The 18,758-nt window shown below is 40.8% G+C and overlaps 1 pseudogene across 1 annotated transcript in view; it reads right to left on the reverse strand.

Moving 5' to 3' along the window:
• Window positions 1–18,063, reverse strand: part of LOC144366292 (mitotic checkpoint serine/threonine-protein kinase BUB1-like) — a 65,202-nt pseudogene extending 47,139 nt beyond the window's left edge. Inside the window, exons 1-6 of the transcript XR_013425313.1 lie at window positions 17,700–18,063; window positions 16,061–16,155; window positions 14,165–14,293; window positions 2,891–3,123; window positions 1,420–1,493; window positions 43–171 (exon numbers count right to left, since the gene is read on the reverse strand). The product of XR_013425313.1 is annotated as a mitotic checkpoint serine/threonine-protein kinase BUB1-like (transcript). The remainder of the gene's footprint in view (window positions 1–42; window positions 172–1,419; window positions 1,494–2,890; window positions 3,124–14,164; window positions 14,294–16,060; window positions 16,156–17,699) is intronic.
• Window positions 18,064–18,758: the final 695 nt, after the last annotated feature.

Here is an 18,758-nt window from a genome sequence, read left to right on the forward strand (position 1 = left end):
TTTATAGTTTAAGGTGCTACACATTCAAACAAAATGGTTTACCCAGTGCTTCCTTGGTGTGCACCGTGGGCGAGGGCTGGGCTCTGGAGGGTGTTGCCTGAACCATTCCCAGTGACGTGTTTGGAGTCGCATGGAAAGAACTTGCGCTGGCCACCTTGTGCGTTTCATACACTGGCAAAGGAACAGGACCAAGAGCAGGATCATCAGGTCATTTAAAACGTGTTAGAAGGCACACAACTGCTTCAATAACTTACTACAATTAGACCAGGTTACCGTGGTAACCGTAATTGTCAATAATCATCACTCCAGACCCACATACTTATCTTTGTAAGAATAAATGAAGTAGATGAGGCAAGAATCATAGTTTCACACAAAATAAAGCGAAGGCTCAAAGACACCGGGTGTTTGGCCTGAGATCAAACCAATTAGAGTTTTGTCACAGGTAGCATCCTGAGCTCCACCATGTCTCAAGTACTGTCTGCTTGTGGTCAGAGTGTAACCCCCACCCCCCCACTGTCAGTCCTAGACCACTTTCCATCCCACTCAGCTTGAGCCAGTGGTGTACAAGGCCCACACAGCCTGGGCCCTGCTTGCCCAGGTTTCAGTGTATTCCTCTTTGCCCTGCTCGCCCTGAAGCTCTGGCCTCTTTACTGTGCTTAGAACACCAGGGATAGTCCTGCCTGGGGGCTCTGCATCTGCAGTTCCTCTGCTTGAAAACTGGTTCTCCGAGGTGGCTGCATGAGTAGCTCCCTCCCTATTCCTCTATGCAGGCATTACCCTCACCAGCATCTTCCCTGTTCACCTTCTCTGAAATCTAACCCCTTACTTCAATATTAGCCTTTCATTCCTGGGGGGATTTTCATTGTTTTGTCAAGATTCCATCTCTAACGATGTAGAATGGTTGGTTCCCAGCATCCAGCAAGCAGGCACCAAGTCTCAGTTGAATAGAATGAGTCTCCAGCTGTTTCAGAGGGCCCACCCTCATTAATAGTCAATGGAAAGAATGCCACAGCCACCTGCAGGGGGAAGGGAACACCCACACTGTCCCAAGTAATTTAATAAACTATGCACACACTTCCAGTGTGGTGCCAGACAGGAGAACAGTATTCATAGTTAAACTTTGAATCACCTTTCTTACTCGACCCAACTAACATGACTCATTTTAGATTAATGTACTGAGAAAGTTAATAGAAAAACTTGCATAAATTAATCTTTCAAAGAACTCTGAACTGATAAGATATTTACAATTAATACCATTGTTTTCAATAGTCTGGGGCTGAAATAACCCCTGGATTCTAAGAAGAGGATTCCTAACGCTTAGGTTTAGTAAGGTCAGAAGGCTTCCTGTCCCATAGCCCCAGTACAGCCCAAGGAGTGTGCCCCAGCAGGCCAGGATGAAGAGACCCCCATGAAGCTCACCTTCTTTGGTCTCTGCTCCACTCTGTGGCTGGAATCCATGAGCACTCTGACTCATACATCTGGAAGAGAAAACCCTGAGACACACAAGAATCAACATGTCTTACAAGAGAGTTTCTCATTAACTCTCAAGAAATAATAGTAAAAGAAGCTGGTCAACAATCACAGCCTGTTGCTGAAACACAGATGAAGCTGCTTAGATCCACGGTGTAAATAAATGAAATGTTTTTTCTCTTCAGTTCTTTTTGAGGAAAACACTCTTACAGATAAAGGCCAGGCATGGAACACTAGTATGTCGTGTCACTTCTGTGTCTCGGCACCACAACAACCAGCCCTCCTTGTGGCAGGACAGGACAATGGCTTCCTAGTTCCAATGGGCTCATTTGCTGTACAGCATAAGGGGCTGACTGGGCACTGATGCCCAACAAGGTGGAGGCACCAATGTGCCTCAGCTGAGCGAATACCTTTCTGATGAGCCCACAGCCTCAGGCTAACATCCAGATTTTAAAACAATAGCTACCAACAAAGATAAGAAAGCTATGCAAACCACTTGCATTAAAGCTGTGGTTAGTACACTAGGGGCAGGGGCCTCACCTCATACTGCCCAGGATTCCCTTAAGGAATGTCATTAAAATGTGAAGTAAAAAGCACAAAGCACTTGTAATTAAACAATATCATATCAAATCACAAGTTGCAAGACAGTCACAGTGACTGAAGATAAAAACAAACAACAAGTGATGTGACATTAATTCTAATATCTGAAACCCAGAAAACTCTCAAAATTGGGGAAAAAAACTTTCACAATAGTGTGGACGTGGCTTGTGACATGGAGTCACAAACATGGATCCCATACTGCTCCGTGGGAGGACAAAAGGAGTACGAGGGCATGCCAGCCACTGCCTGGAGTAATGTCCCCTGCAGGCCTTGGCCACAGCCAGGAGGCAAAAGGCAATTCCAACTATAGGTGTTTATTCTTCAAATACAGAGCGACTTGCGTTTCAGGAAATTTTAATTTATAATTCAGAAGAAAAGTATGAAGACAAACAAATCTAAAATCTAGAAGAGGGAAAGATCCCTCTAAAGAGGTATAAAATACACATGTTTGAAAGTTTTGGGCTCAATTTTTTTGATAATTTTTTTCAACAACATATTCATGTAAATCATTTTAGCTGGGTATGGTGGCACACACCTGTAATCCCAGCTACTCAAGAGGCTGAGCCAAGAGAAGCCCAAGTTTGAGGCCAGCCTCAGCAGCTTAGTACATACTCTCAGGAACAACAAAACCAAAAAAGAGATGAGGATGTTGCTCAGCGATAAAGCACCCTCAGGTTCAATTTCCAGTACTGCAAGAAAAACATTTTTTAATAGAGATACCCCATCTCTTACATAATGCTCTTGATACTGCAGGTCATAAAAAAGAACCTGACAGATGCCATTTACACCACTCTCATCTCCAGGACTGGCTTTGACTTACCTGGACTCTGTCACTGGCTGGGCTGTCAAAGGAGTAGGAGGAGCTATGCTCTGGCACACTGCTGGGGACACCAAAGCAGGAGGAACAGCATCTGCCACAGGAGGAACAACAGGAGGCACCTCTCTGGGCTTCTCGCTCAAGTTCTTTGGGGTTTGCTGATTGAGTGACGGAAGACATCGAGCACCAAGTTCCCACTGAGCACCTGTGCCTAGCCCCACACATGCTGAATCCACCTTTCATGCCAGACAAACAAAGGAACAAAAATAAACCACAAAGACCAGAATGTTATTATCAGGTATTAGAGCTTTCAAAGCATGTGACCCTTATCCTTCCAGGTGCTTTAAAACACCTGGAAATTTTCAACAGTGACCAAAAAAGACCACTCCAAAACATAACGAATGCTTTGTTGCTTCCAACCCCGGCTGTGAATGCCACTCACACTTCTAACCATTGGAAAATAACCAGCCTCTGCAGTCATATCAGTATTTAAGAAGTGTCTTGTTTCTCTTTATTAAACTGAGGGAAAAAAAAACAATAAATCAATGTTACCAAACGCTCACAATGGTGTTCTCTTAAACTACCCTTGATAGGCAGCGTCGTCTTCCTAAATAGGACATGTGTATATGAACTGCCTCAGAAATAGGGTTCATGTTGGGAAGAATTAGACTAAAGGTCTTTGTTTTTCTACTCACAAGTACATAGATTAGAACTAATGTTACCAACTTAAAAGACAGAAGGGTTAATTCCTTGCCCAAAAAGTATCCTTACAAATTGTTAGGAAAAACATCAAATGTCTAGAATATTGTTTTAAACAATAACACTACTTATCAAAGAATATAACTTAAAACGACCTACATCTTTTCCTTACCTACTAAATTAGTACAGATCAAAAATAATTGTACACCCCAACTGGAGGAGGAGCCCAGCCTCCCGCCTGCACGGTCGGCAGACCATGCGACCCGGAGAGGGGGCACAGCTGCCCGCCAGAGAGGTAGACAGACCACCCCAACTGGAGGAGCCGCCTGCCCATACGGTCACCTGACTGAGCTCTGGACAAACATAGGTCTCCCCAACACCCCCCACCTCATCAAACACCTTATGAGAAAAAATGATGAAACTCATCTTGGAAACTCCCACCAACCCTTAAAACTCAACAACCGGTGGGCGTGGCTACCAGTTTGGTTCTTCAGCGGATCAGGCACCTGGTTTACATCTCAGAGAATAAGAGTGGAGAGGCCACAGGTGGAAGTTCAAGTCCTCTCATACTGACTACCACCACCACCCTGAACCCAGAGACTCCAGCTAGGAATTGACAATGCCACCAACTGGAAGATATGAAAACAGAGTTCTGAGAGGCATTTTTTTTCTTTCTTTTTTTATCTTCTCTCTTTCTTTTCATCCATTCATCCAGTCTCCTCTACCCTTCCCCCTCTGGTCCTCGAAACCTCAACATATGTGAAACCAAGAATTGTGCATGAAAAAGGTTTTTAACAACTGAGTCACCAGAATAATGTAATATAGAGGAATTCCATATGCCCCACCTCTCTCCCCCCTTTTATTTCTTTTTTCTCTTATTTTCTTTTTCCCACCCTCTTTTTTCTCTTTCTATCCTTGTTATTTGTTTTTCTCCTTCTTACCCCCTCTATCCCAAAAGACACAACATAATCTATGGGACACAATGAAAGCAGTTCTAAGAGGAAAATTCATTGCTAGGAGTTCATTCCTTAAAAAAAGAAAAAAAAAACATATAAATGATCTCGCACTTCATCTCAAAACCCTAGAAAAAGAAGAGCAAAACAACAGCAAAAGTAGTAGAAGGCAAGAAATAATTAAAATCAGAGCTGAAATCAATGAAACTGAAACAAAAGAAACAATTGAAAAAATTGACAAAACTAAAAGTTGGTTCTTTGAAAAAATAAATCAGATCGACAGACCCTTAGCCATGCTAATGAAGAGAAGAAGAGAGAGAACTCAGATTACTAGCATACGGGATGAAAAAGGCAATATCACAACAGACACTACAGAAATACAGAAGATAATTAGAAATTACTTTTAATCCTTATACTCCAATAAAATAGAAGATAGTGAAGGCATCGATAAATTTCTTAAGTTATCTGATCTGCCCAGATTGAGTTCGGGGGATATACACAACTTAAACAGACCAATATCAATTGAGGAAGACAGGGATGCCCTCTCTCTCCACTTCTGTTCAAGAAGCCATCAAAAGACTACCAACTAAGAAAAGCCCAGAACCGGATGGGTATACAGCAGAGTTTTACAAAACCTTTAAAGAAGAACTAATACCAATACTTTTCAAGCTATTTCAGGAAATAGAAAAAGAGGGAGAACTTCCAAATTCATTCTACGAGGCCAACATCGCCCTGATTCCTAAACCAGATAAAGACACTTCAAAGAAAGAAAACTACAGACCAATATCTCTAATGAACCTAGATGCAAAAATCCTCAATAAAATTATGGCAAATCGGATACAAAAACATATCAAAAAGATTGTGCATCATGATCAAGTAAGATTCATCCCTGGGATGCAAGGATGGTTCAATATATGGAAATCAATAAACGTTTTTCACCACATCAACAGACTTAAAGATAAAAACCATATGATCATCTTGATAGATGCAGAAAAAGCATTCAATAAAGTACAGCATCCCTTTATGTTCAAAACATTAGAAAAACTAGGGATAACAGGAACATACTTCAATATTATAAAAGCTATCTATGCTAAGCCTCAGGCTAGCATCATTCTGATGGAAGAAAAATTGAAGGCATTCTCTCTAAAATCTGGAACAAGACAGGGATGCCCTCTCTCACCACTTCTGTTCAACATAGTTCTCAAAATACTGGCCAGAGCAATTAGACAAAAGAAATTAAAGGCATAAAAATAGGAAAAGAAGAACTTAAATTATCACTATTTGCGGTTGACATGATTCTATACCTAGCAGACCCAAAAGGGTCTACAAAGAAACTACTAGAGTTAATAAATGAATTCAGCAAAGTGGCAGGATATAAAATCAACACACATAAATCAAAAGTATTCCTGTATATCAGCGACAAATCTTCTGAAATGGAAATGAGGACAACCACCCCATTCACAATATCCTCAAAAAAAATAAAATACTTGGGAATCAACCTAACAAAAGAGGTGAAAGATTTATACAATGAAAACTACAGAACCCTAAAGAGAGAAATAGAAGAAGATCTTAGAAGATGGAAAAATATACCCTGTTCATGAATAAGCAGAACTAACATCATCAAATTGGCAATATCACCAAAAGTTCTCTATAGGTTTAATGCAATGCCAATCAAAATCCCAACAGCATTTCTTGTAGAAATAGATAAAGCAATCATGAAATTCATATGGAAAAATAAAAGACCCAGAACAGCAAAAGCAATTCTAAGCAGGAAGAGTGAATCAGGCGGTATAGCAACACCAGACTTCAAACTATACTACAGAGCAATAGTAACAAAAACAGCATGGTACTGGTACCAAAACAGGCGGGTGGACCAATGGTACAGAATAGAGGACACAGAGACCAATCCACAAAATTACAACTATCTTATATTTGACAAAGGGGCTAAAAGCATGCAATGGAGGAAGAATAGCATCTTCAACAAATGCTGGGAAAACTGGAAATCCATATGCAACAAAATGAAACTGAATCCCTTTCTCTCGCCATGCACAAAAGTTAACTCAAAAGGGATCAAGGAGCTTGATATCAAATCAGAGACTCTGTGTCTGATAGAAGAAAAAGTAAGCTCCAATCTACATATTCCCTAAAGACCTTAAAAGATCGCATTATAGGGATACTGCTACATCAATGTTCATAGCAGCACAATTCACAATAGCTAGGCTGTGGAACCAACCTAGATGTCCTTCAATAGATGAATGGATAAAAAAAAAATGTGGCATTTATACACAATGGAGTATTACTCTACACTAAAAAATGATAAAAGCATGGCATTTGCAGGGAAATGGATGGCATTAGAGCAGATTATGCTAAGTGAAGCTAGCCAATCCCTAAAAAACAAATGCCAAATGTCTTCTTTGATATAAGGAGAGCAACTAAGAACAGAGCAGGGAGGAAGAGCATGAGAAGAAGATTAACATTAAACAGGGATGAGAGGTAGGAGGGAAAGGGACAGAGAAGGGAAATTGCATGGAAATGGAAGGAGACCCTCATTGTTATACAAAATTACATATAACAGGAAGTGAGGGGAAAGGGTAAAAAAAACAAGAGAGAGAAATGAATTACAGTAGATGGGGTAGAGAGAGAAGACGGGAGGGGAGGGGGGATAGTAGAGGATAGGAAAGGCAACAGAATACAACAGACACTAGTATGGCAATATGTAAAAACGTAGATGTGTAACCAATGAGATTCTGCAATCTGTATACGGGGTAAAAATGGGAGTTCATAACCCACTTGAATCAAATGTATGAAATATGATATATCAAGAACTATGTAATGTTTTGAACAACTAATAAAAAAATAAAAATAAAAAATAAATAGAAGAACAGAAAAAAAAATAATTGTAATACAGGTTTACTTACATATTGTTTATATAAAATGCTTGGAATTAGAAATGTGTCAGGTTTCAAAATTTTTTCAGATTTTGGGAATATTTTCATAGACTAGTTAAGCATGCATCCCTTATTCAAAAATTTGCAATCTGAAATGCTCTCAGATCCACAACTTTCTGAGAATGGGACATGACACTAAAAAAGTTTCAGATTTGGGAGCTTTCCAGATTTCAGAGATGCTTGACCAATATTCAGTTCTGAAGAAAATATTTTAAAAAGAATAATCAGAGATTTTCTCTACCAGATAGCAAAATAGGAAAGCTATAGCATATATACAATATGGAAAGATCAAGAAGAGATATACTCTCACTCCTCTTCTCTATCCAGAATTCACCTAATCCTCCCATGCTCCCCCTCCCTACCCCACTATAAGTCAGCCTCCTCATTTGATTTTTTGGCAATTGGAGAAAGGGAGGGGGCAGGGGATTAGCAAGGGAGGTGGAATATAATGGACATCATTATCCAAAGTACATGTATGAAGACACGAATTGGGTGTCAACATACTTTATATATAAACAGATATGAAAAATTGTGGTATATATGTGTAATAAGAACTGTAATGCAAAAAAAGGTAAATAAAGGCATGAATTGGCGTGAACATACTCTATATACAAAGATAAGAAAAATTGTATCCTATATGTGTAATAAGAATTGTAATGCATTCCGCAGTCATGTATTTAAAAAAAATCAATAAAAGAGTAAATAAATATATATATATATATATGTATAAAGAAGAGAGATAGTGACTAAAACAAATATTAGAAATGAATTTTATAATATAAAAACTTAGTATGTGATAAACATATTTTGAATAAAGGGGCCGAGCTGGTCAATAAATGATTTATGGACAACTGGCAATTCATTTTGGAAAGTACATCTTCATGCCACCTCTACACAGGAAAATCCTATAAAGGGACCTGGAGGACCAGACCCTTAGGGTACTGAGTATGATGGAGGGACAGAGCTGTGCATCACATTTCTTTTGTTACAACACGCTTCCCAAGAACAAAAGGGATTACATTTGTAAAACCGAGAGTCAGAATGATCCAGGACTTTCCAATACCAATGGTAGAAGCCAAAAGGCAACGGGCAATGCCTTTGAAAACTCTAAGGGAGGCTGAGGCAAGAGGATTGCCAGGTCAAGGCCAGCCTGGACAACTTAACAGACTCTGTTCCAAGATCAAAAGCAAACCAACAGAAAATGCACTGAGAGTATAGCTCAGTGGTAAAGTAACCCTGGGTTCAATCTCTAGTACTGCATAAAATCCAAAATGACTTGAGGGAAAATGATTTCCTTCCTAGAACAGTTCTAGTCAAATCATCAACCAGTGTGAGGGTAGAACAAAGACACCATTAGACAAGCAAGAGATCTCAAAAACTTAACCCCTCATACATGCTTTTTAAAAAAGTTATGAGAGATTGTGTACCTTTAAAATGGGGACCTTAAGGAAAAGCAATGGCATGTGAATCAGGGATATACCACCAGAGAGAAGCAGGAAGAACCACTCCTCAGAGGCTCTGGAAGACATCTGGTCAAGAAAAGGGAATGGGAGTGCATCTGATGTATTGGATGTGATTGATGAATATTTTAAGTTTCTTCAGAATTTGGGGATAGATGACTGATAAGAAGCAAGAAAATACATAAAAACAAGACAATGAGACAATTATTTTAACAATTGCTTATATCTATCAAGGGAAAACACAAGTTATATAAAAATTGAAATAAACATTAAAAATGAAAAAACCCAATAGAAAAATAGACAAATCCATCAAAGTCAATTTATTTGATTGGTACCAGGGATTGAACCCATGGGTGCTTAACCACTGAGTCATACCCCCGGCCCCTTTTATTTTGAGACAGAGTCTCCCTAAGTTGCTGAGGTCAGCCTTGAACTTGTGAGCCTCCTGTCTCTGTCTCTGGAATCACTGGGATTTTAGATGTGTACCACCACACCTGGTTTTATGGTCAATTTAAAGAAAAAAGAAGACAAAAAGCCACTAAATCAATTAAAAATGTCCAGTACCACTTGTAATTAAAGAAACAGGTGGTTGAAAATACTTAGGATAACTAACATTATCAAAGTGTATGTGAGAAACAAGTAATTTTATATACTATTGATATGAGGTAAAATGAAATTTTTTAGAGGACAGTATTTTAGGTGCACAAACTTCAAAGGCAACAGTTGTACTTCCATCATTTCTAGAGAAACAATCTTGTATCATGTTTGTAACAGTCTCTGTATGATGTTGGTACCTGCCCTGCTGTAAGTATGACAGAAGACCATGCTGCAGCGGGTAAACTGGGTCTCTGTGCAGTGATATTGAAAGATATGTTTGTAGAAAAAGCAGAAAATAAGTCTTATTTATATGGAAAATTCAACTGTGTTCATTTTTATGTGTGTTCATGCACAGCATATATCTGGAAAAAAGATAAATTTCAGCAATTAGCACTGAATAAGAACATTCGTGGATATTCATGTATGTTTGAGTCTTCCCCCGACCCGTGTGGGCAGCTGAAATTAAGGTCACTTGTGTGAATTTCCAGGGACATCAAATAAAACACAGACACACGCTTTACCTTTAAGCAAGCTTCAGGACACGGCTTTTCTGCTCTCGGCCTCAGGCTCCCCAAATGGGGGAGCAAGAGAAAGTCACGAGAGGCTGGCGAGAGAGAGGAAGCACATTCGGAAGCGGGCTTTTATTGGGGGACCTTATTCTTAGAAAGTTCCATCCAAAAAAGGCCAGAAGGGGCAGGGTTACAAGGGATAGATGAGTGTAATTCAACCCAAGGGGCCATGGAGCAACACACCTACATCTGAAGGCACGCCCTCAACTTCCTGGACCGGGGCAATGTCCAGGTCACTATAAGATGTAGTGACTGGTCAAAGCCTCTCGGCTCCAGGATGGAAGGTGCAAATCATTCAGAGTGGCTCCCCATAATTGGGTATACATACTTATATCTAGTGAATGTTCTGGCATAGATTTTGCATAATATATATATATATGTATATATATGTATATATATATTACACACACACACCTTTCATTCAATATTAAAAAAAAAATCATTGCAGTCATGAATTTTCTATCATTTTAAAAACATGCATTTAAATAAGCTTTACCTTTAAAGTATCCTATGTCATAGACATATACAATGTGGAAGATAAGCAAATGTAATATAGCTTAAATTATTCCCAATCTCTCCCATTCATAAATAATTTCAAGAAAATATGTGGCTGTAATATTCATCCCTATTTCTTCTTCCCACACAAGACAATGGCAAACAGAAATATGTCTAGATGACACATTATTGGAAGTCTATAGTCATTGTATGAAAGCCAGAAAAAGGACGCTAAGTGCTAATGTGTGAATATATAAGCATGGTCACACACATACATGAAACCTCAGCCCTCTATTCTCTACATTCCTTTGTTCATTCTTCATTTGAATGTCTTTCTGAATCACACAATTTTAAATTTTGGAAAGTTACTAGCTAGAATTAACTCTAAAACAGGGCCTAGAGAGCCAACAATCCCCACCGCTGGGCACAGGACGCCCAGGTCAGAGCATGTCTGTACCTAAGGCTTTTCCTGGACACTCGGCAGGTCCTCCTGGGACAGCTCCACCACTTGATGCAAATTCTTATGAAGCTCATCCATTTTCTGCTTTAATAGCTGCTCTTCAAAAGCATTTGCTTCTTTCTTTTTCATATAATGTCTGTCTTCATTTACTTAAGGAAAAAAAAAAGGTTTATATGCAAAGCTTAAATTCAGTTCATCAGAGGAATACATAACAAATGGATAAAGTCCAATTTTAAGATGGCAAGTCCTATTTTAAGATGGCAACATTTTTTAGTTTTTTCCATATTTACAATCTTTATATGCCCTTAGCACAGTAACTATTAAATTCAGAGTATAAGTTACAAAAATTTATGAAGATCAAGTCTACCTGGTAATAGCACACAGTATCTTATTAAATGCTTCTCATAAAACAATTGGGGTTGTGCTAATCATTTGAAAATAATTGATCATTTCAGTTTTTAAAAAAGATACGATTCTCTAGGAAGTAAAAGTAAAAGAGTTGGGGCATCAAGCATACTGTCAGTCACACAGCTCAAAACTGGCTCATGAGACAAAGTAGACTCTGGCTGGACACTTTCAGGCTGTGGTATGTGAATGAAAAAATTATCCAGGCATAATTCAAAACGGATCTCCAAGAATACTGACTTTTTGTTGTTGACCAAATATGAAAACGGGCTGGCCTGGCGTCAGTTTTGTTCTCCTCCTTCTCCTTTGCCTCCTGCCAGGAATTCGGTTTGCTCCTAGGTTCCGGGTGACGGTGACAACTCTGATCAGCACTGGCCCACGATGATCACATTTGGTGGACTTGCCTTCATGCCCTCCTTTGCTATTCGATGTGAAATCACTCTAAGCCTCAAGGCATGGGAGTATTAGACTCCAGTAGGGAGAATACGTCAATGAGTGGTATGGGTCTCCAGCGGCCAGTCTTAAGGAATACCAAGTTTCTAGAAGCACTGGGCGCACTTCCTGGTTGCCATGTGGAATGCCAGCCATCCATCGGGCTGACCCAGGCAGTGTCTTCCTCATCCCTGGCCCAGGGGATATTTTTAGGCCCAGGGGGATATTCTTGGCCAGCAGAGGGCTCACAGGGACATGGGGTCCTTCCAGCTCATGGCTCTGCCCCCGCCCCAAGCCTGAGACAACAGAGCCACATTCCCAGCCTGACATTAATATCTTGAATAGGGAACCCTCCTCCCTTTAACTTACGTTTTTCTATTTAAGGTGGGCTTCTTGTATGGAGCATCTAAGTGGGTCTCTCACTGTAAACTCTTACATTCCCCTAATAATGTATTACATGTTAGGTATATTTTTATATGCCTATTGGTTTCTCATGTTTTCTTTTTGAAGGGCTTGTTCAAGTTTTTGCTCATTTAAAAAACTGAGTTATCTTTTTCTACATTTCACTGTCAATGATAGAAATTTAGGTTTTTCTTGTTCTTTATAAATTTGAGGAAGTTCCCACCTGTTCCTAGTTTGTAGGGAATTTCTTAAAACTCGTGAATGGGCACTGGAATTTGTCAATGTTTTTTCTTTGTTTATTGAGATGTTCACATGATTTTTTCTTGTCTACTAATATGATGAAATAACATTACAATTTCGCATATCCAATGCTGGATGCACAGGTGTGTACATCTGAACATGGGGAGAAATTCCAGCTGGTCGTGACCTACTGTCCTTTCTATAAATTGCTAGATCCAACTTGAGAATGTTGTTTAGGATTTTAGTTTCTATATTCATGAAGGATACTGGTCTTGTAATGTCATCGTTTGGTGTCATGTTTTTCCTAGATTTAGGAAATACGTTAGGGAATGTTTTCTCCTTTTCTATTCTTTGGAAGAGAGTGCATAAAATGGGTATTATTTCTTCCTTAAATGTTTGCGGGAAGTCACTAGAGTGAAGCCATAAGGACTTGGAGTTTTCATTGTAGGAAGTTTTTTAATTGAAGTTATAATTTCTTTAAAAGAGAAATTCAAATTTTCTATTTCTTCTTATGTCAGTTTCAGTAAATTATGGTTTTTTATAAAATTATCTATTTCATCAATGTTGTCAGATTTACTGGCATACAATTCCTTATAATATCCCTTATTGTCCTCAGTGTCTGCAGGATCAGTAATGATATTTCTATTTCAATAGGAGATATTGATAATTTATTTTCTTTTCTTTTTTTTTTTTTTTTTTTTTTTTGTACCAGGGATTGAACTCAACCACTGAGCTACATCCCCAGCCCTATTTTTTTTTTTTTTTAATTTAGAGACAGGGTCTCACTGTGTTGTTTAGCACCTCACTGTTGCTGAGGCTGGCTTTGAACTTGCGATTCTCCTATCTCAGCTTCCAGAGCTGCTGGGATTACAGGTGTGCATGTGCCACCTCGCCCAGCTTTCTTTCACTCTTTTTAAAGTATCTTGGTCAGTCTTTCTGGGCATCTTTCAATTTTATTAATCTCTTCAAAGAATCAACCTTCATCTCCATTGATTTTCTCTTCTGTCCACCTGTTTTCTATTTCATTAATTTATACTCTTTGTTATTTCCTCTTTTCTACATTCTTAGGTTTAATTCACTCTTCAATTTCTAGTCTCTTAAGTTCCCAGCTTAGATCACTGATTTTAAACCTTCCCTCTTTCTAGTATATGCAATTAAAGCTACGGATTTCTACCTAAGCACCACTTAAGCTACATCTCATGAAAGATACATTATTTTTTTAGAAGTCATTCAGACTATCATTTGGTATTAGGTAAAAAATGGTCTTTTAGGAATCAGGGAAGAGCTGAGCAGAAAAGGATTCCAGAGATGGCGATGCTCCATATCTTGCCTGGGGAGCTGGATATACATTGCATTTTCAAAAATGCAATGCTCTATACTTAGACCTGAACTGTACACAACACTAGAAGACAGGTACCAGTCCCTCTCATAAGTGAAGAAATCTAAGGCCCAGATGGGTTAACTGTGTGTGTACCAACATCACACACTGAAGAGCCAGGGTTAACCCACTGCGGTACCACACACTCACACACACAGTGCACTCCACATTTAATGTGTGGTACCACACAAGGGCTTCTCCATCATCCTGTGTGAGATGGTTCAACTCAGTGAGCTTACCTTACTGCCATCAAACAGACAGAGGCAAACATGTCTGCTGAGCACCTGGATGCTCGTTCCTGGGAGAGGAATCATCTTACAGCTCCACAGGGTGAGGATCAAGGAAACACGACTTGGCCTTGACTTAATCTGAAAGAAAAACATAAAAACCTATTAATAGTGGTACAAATCCATTTCCAAAGCATCATTTGTAAAATACAGCTTAAGAAGATATACATAGAATACAAAAAGGAAAACTTTTACATGGATATACATACACAGAGTTTCAATAGTCTGTTCAAAATCAAACCCAGTTATTTCAGGTAAATTTTGCATAAAGTTATATTTGAAATATTTGCATTTTTTTCTTAACTACTTAAAAACTTCAATGAAAGACTACTAGTACTAGCAGGTAAAATATATGACCTGACCCTCGAATCACTGTATTCTAGTCTCCAGGTCCATTCCCATACGATGTGTGGAATTGAAGACAGTTACCCTAGCATGACAACCAAGATACCTGGCATTAATGTCACCCAGCTACCTCCTCTTTGGCTCTTAGATGCTTTGACATAGAATGTCATGTTTGGTCTGACTGTTCAAATCTATTTCACAGATAAAGGTCAGATTGTGAATACATAAACTGGCATTCTGTATTTTTATTTTTAAAGAACAGCTTCAATCAGCTAAACTTTACATTCTGCTTTATGATCACAAGCCTTTTCATTTAAATAATTTATATTGTTGCAAAAGATAAGATAATATCAATAATCTGTCACCTTTTTATTTAAGTAATGAGAGCTGGGTTTTTAGTTCCCGGGCACAAGTTCACGGCATTAACTGTGATCTGCTCAAGCACTGGTGCACCAAGCAGCCCCTCTGCCCAATCGCAATACAGCACCTCCTACTAAGGTGCCAGTTGATGCTCAGGGTGAGAGGATTAGGGGCACCAAGTTCTGCACCCCCCTTCCTACCACCCCGGCCAACACTGAGGGGTAAAGTCAAGGTAAATGGGAAGAGAGTGACATACTCTAATGCAGTTTATATCTGTTACAGGCACATATAAAGTAGAATTAAAGATCAAGAGCATATTCTACTTCAAATACTGGCATAGCAAGAATCTTTTTTTCTTGGTGGTACCCAAAAAGTGTGATCATGAGGTTCTGCCGACTTTTTCATTCCCACTCAACTAAGATCATGTCACTTCCACTCTTCCTGACGGAGCTGGCAGCTTCCCACTGCAAGAGATCTGAGATGAGCAGCTCGCAGAGAGCAAAGTCTGCTTAGTTCTTGGTCTCAGAGGTCTTAGTCCATGGTCGCTTGGCTCCACTGTTTTGGGGCCAGTGGCAAGGCAGGGAATCAGAGCGGGGAGCACATGGTGGCGTGATGTGTCACCTCGCAGCAGCCAGGAAGCAGATGGGAGAGAGGCAGGGGCTGGGGTCCTACAATCCCTTCATGGGTGTGGCTCAGCCATGTAACTTCCCCTCACTAGGCCCCAGCTCCAGGTCCTACCGCTTCCCAATAGCCCCCAGGCTGGCAGCAAGCCTTGACCCATGGGCCGTGGGGCACCTATCCAAAGCACAGTGCTGGCCAACACTGACTGCGTTCTCATACTCTGCCAGGCACTGCCAAAGCCTTCATAAATTCTCACAACCACTCGATGTTAGGAGGACTGTCATCCCTGTTCCCAGATGGAGACACTGAGGTAAAGCATGATGAACAGGGAGACTCAGTATTACATCCTTTGTGGCCATGGGAGAAGGGCACAACCGCTAAGAGAAACCAGAGTCAGGGGACCAAGTCTAGGTGCTGCCTTGGCTATGTGAACACCACTGCTTTAAAGCCACATGTCACTCATGTGCTGGCCCCAGGACAACGGCAGCCAGGCTGCAGCATCTCTGTTGTCGCTGTACTCACAGTGCCTGTTTTCGCGTCCCACATCAGATCTCTGAAGGCCAGCTGTGATGCCGTGAGGTCAGGTTGCAGAAAGTAACTTGCTCGAAACTGATTCCCTGAAAAAACAGCTTTCCTTTATTTTCTTATAAAAAGAAGAATGAAATTCAAAACCAAAAGTCTAAGACATTATGCTACAAATTTAGGAAACAGATATTTCCAAAATGCCAAGGGGCTTACTAGCAACTTGCTTTCCAAGACAGATGAACCAAGATAGAATCATGCTCAAAATTTTAAGATAAAAACTGATAAAAGACTACTTTAAGATAGTTTTAAGGAAGATCTTAAAGAGTTTAGACCAACAACATGCTTCACAGTGAAGATGATTTATTCAAATATTTCTATAAAATGCAGAAATGTGTAACATTTTTTTATATATTTTAGAAAAAATACATAACCATTAGTTTTGCTTCTTTTTTAAATTTTTTTAGTTGTTGATGTAACTTTATTTTTATTTATATGTGGGGCTGAGGATCGAACCTGGTACCTCACACATGCTAGGCAAGTGCTCTGCCATTTAAGCCCAAGCCCCAGTCCCAGCCCTGCTTCTTTCTTCACATATATGTTTTTAGTTGTAGAGGCACAAAATACCTTCATTTTATTTATTTACTCTTCCGTGGTGCTGAGGATGGACCCGGTGCCTCACATGTGCTAGGCAAGCGCTCTACATTGAGCCCGGCCCCAGAACCTAGTTTTACTTCTTAACACAAAAGTGCAGGAATCCATCCACAAAATGCACGAGGACCTTTTCAACACTTAAGCCAGCGAGGGGGTAGGTCTCGTATTTGGGAACTTATAGTGGCACTTCTGCTATTAAGACCACCCAATGCAAGTGAACTCCCCCTCCACTCTGCCAAAAGGTCCTGCGCAGCACCGGAGATGGGTATGACCTGTCAGGAATGAAGCAGCCTACCTGTCCCCACCTCTATCCTGCTTTGGTGAAGAATTTTCTACCAAAAGTCTTTGATGTGTTCCAATATAAATAAAGCAAGCGCGGGCTCCATTCTTTGTTAGGAGCTAGACCCATCTGGTCAGCTTTGCCCTTTGATGCCCCTGCTCTGAAACTGCTTTCCTGTGTTCTGAGGTCATCTCGTGGTACTTTTTTAAACTATTACTTCCCAGCCAGCCCATCCCTCCGAAGGGAAGCCATTCCCTTGCCCACGCAGGATATGGGAGATACATAAGCATTTTTATACTTCTCTTCCATAGTTTATCATGAAGAATATTTATTATAAAATCACTTTTTTGTTTAAGAAATCATTTAAGTCCCTGCCCTGTGCCATGGGCTGTGCTAGGAGCTGCAAATGGAGCCGAGAATCCTTGTTGACCACAGCTGAGTGAGGGAAACAGAGAAGTAGGCACATGAGACTAGTGCATGTGCTCACAGGGTGGGAGGGAAGCCGCGCTGCCAGAGCGGGCATCGCTGCCAAGGTAGAAGGGACCCTGAGACTACAGGATGGGAAGGAGCAGGAAGAACCTTCCCAGCAGAAGTAACCTTGAAGCAGCCCTTCCACCCGCAGTTAATGGCTCAGGCACACAGGAGCCAGCCTGCACCTCATGACTCCCCTTCAAAATGAGCTTCTAGACAAAAGTTGCCAAGTACCGGGAAATCCAGGGTGAACAGGAATCAGAAAGCCCACGGAACGCTCCAGGAGAGCCCTTGCTGTGAAGAGGAGCAGAGGAAGGGAGGCTTCCTCGCTGGGACGGGATGGGCTGGTGGCACGATGCTGGGATGGGACGGTGGCACTGTGGTGCGCTGCTCACAGTGGTGGCAGGGGAAGGCAGGATAGGCAGGCTAGAGAGCAGGAAAGGGCTGGCAATTAAAAAGAATAGGGAAGGGCTGAGCCCACAACACAGGTAAACAGATGGTCCTCTCATAGAACTGGAGTCCTTGCTTATGGTCACAAGAGGGACAAGGAAAGGACGTGCTCCAAAGAGAAGTGAGACTCGGCATTTTCCTCAACTTGTTTTAGCTACCAGAGAAAAATTAGCCTCCAAGCATGGCTGCAGAGGCCGAGCGCCACCGTACCTTCCTCCAGCAGCTGGGAGAGTGTGGAAGGCCTGAAGCCTGCGGGGATAGCCCCCATGCTGGTTAACACACCCACGGTGTTCATCTGCCGAGGAGAGGACAAACAAAAGTGGTCTGCTCGCTTCCATCCATGGTTCCTCACCTCCCCACTGTGTCCCTTCAGCACCACAGCAAGCCCAACCCAACGGGAAAACACCACGTGCACGTGTCGGGAAAGTGCTGCAACGTGACCCAATTCCTGAGAGGACGTGGCCATCACTGGATCTGCACTCTCACAAGGACTTGGGGCCCACATAGTGCTGGGCGCAGAGCTTTGTGTTTCTAGATCACTGCTTCAAGTACATTCTGACTGTAATGCTCCTGCTCCACCCCCACCCCAACTGCACTGCCTTTCAGCAGATGATACCACTAGCATCTCCTTGGGAGTTAGAAGAGCAGTAGAAGGTCAGGAAGATGCTAACTGAACCGTTCATGGTGATTACTCACGGGGTGGAGAATTTTCATTTTGTCGTGTCATTTTTTTTAAATGACAGGATTACAGATAGTGTCTTACCTTTCTGGGTTTTTCAGACTTTTCAAATAATAACTAAAATCTAATGCCAGCCTTTGCCAAAATGATAAATAATCTGGATA

Source organism: Ictidomys tridecemlineatus, chromosome 8 (genome assembly GCF_052094955.1).
Source record: "Ictidomys tridecemlineatus isolate mIctTri1 chromosome 8, mIctTri1.hap1, whole genome shotgun sequence".
Classification (NCBI taxonomy): domain Eukaryota; kingdom Metazoa; phylum Chordata; class Mammalia; order Rodentia; family Sciuridae; genus Ictidomys; species Ictidomys tridecemlineatus.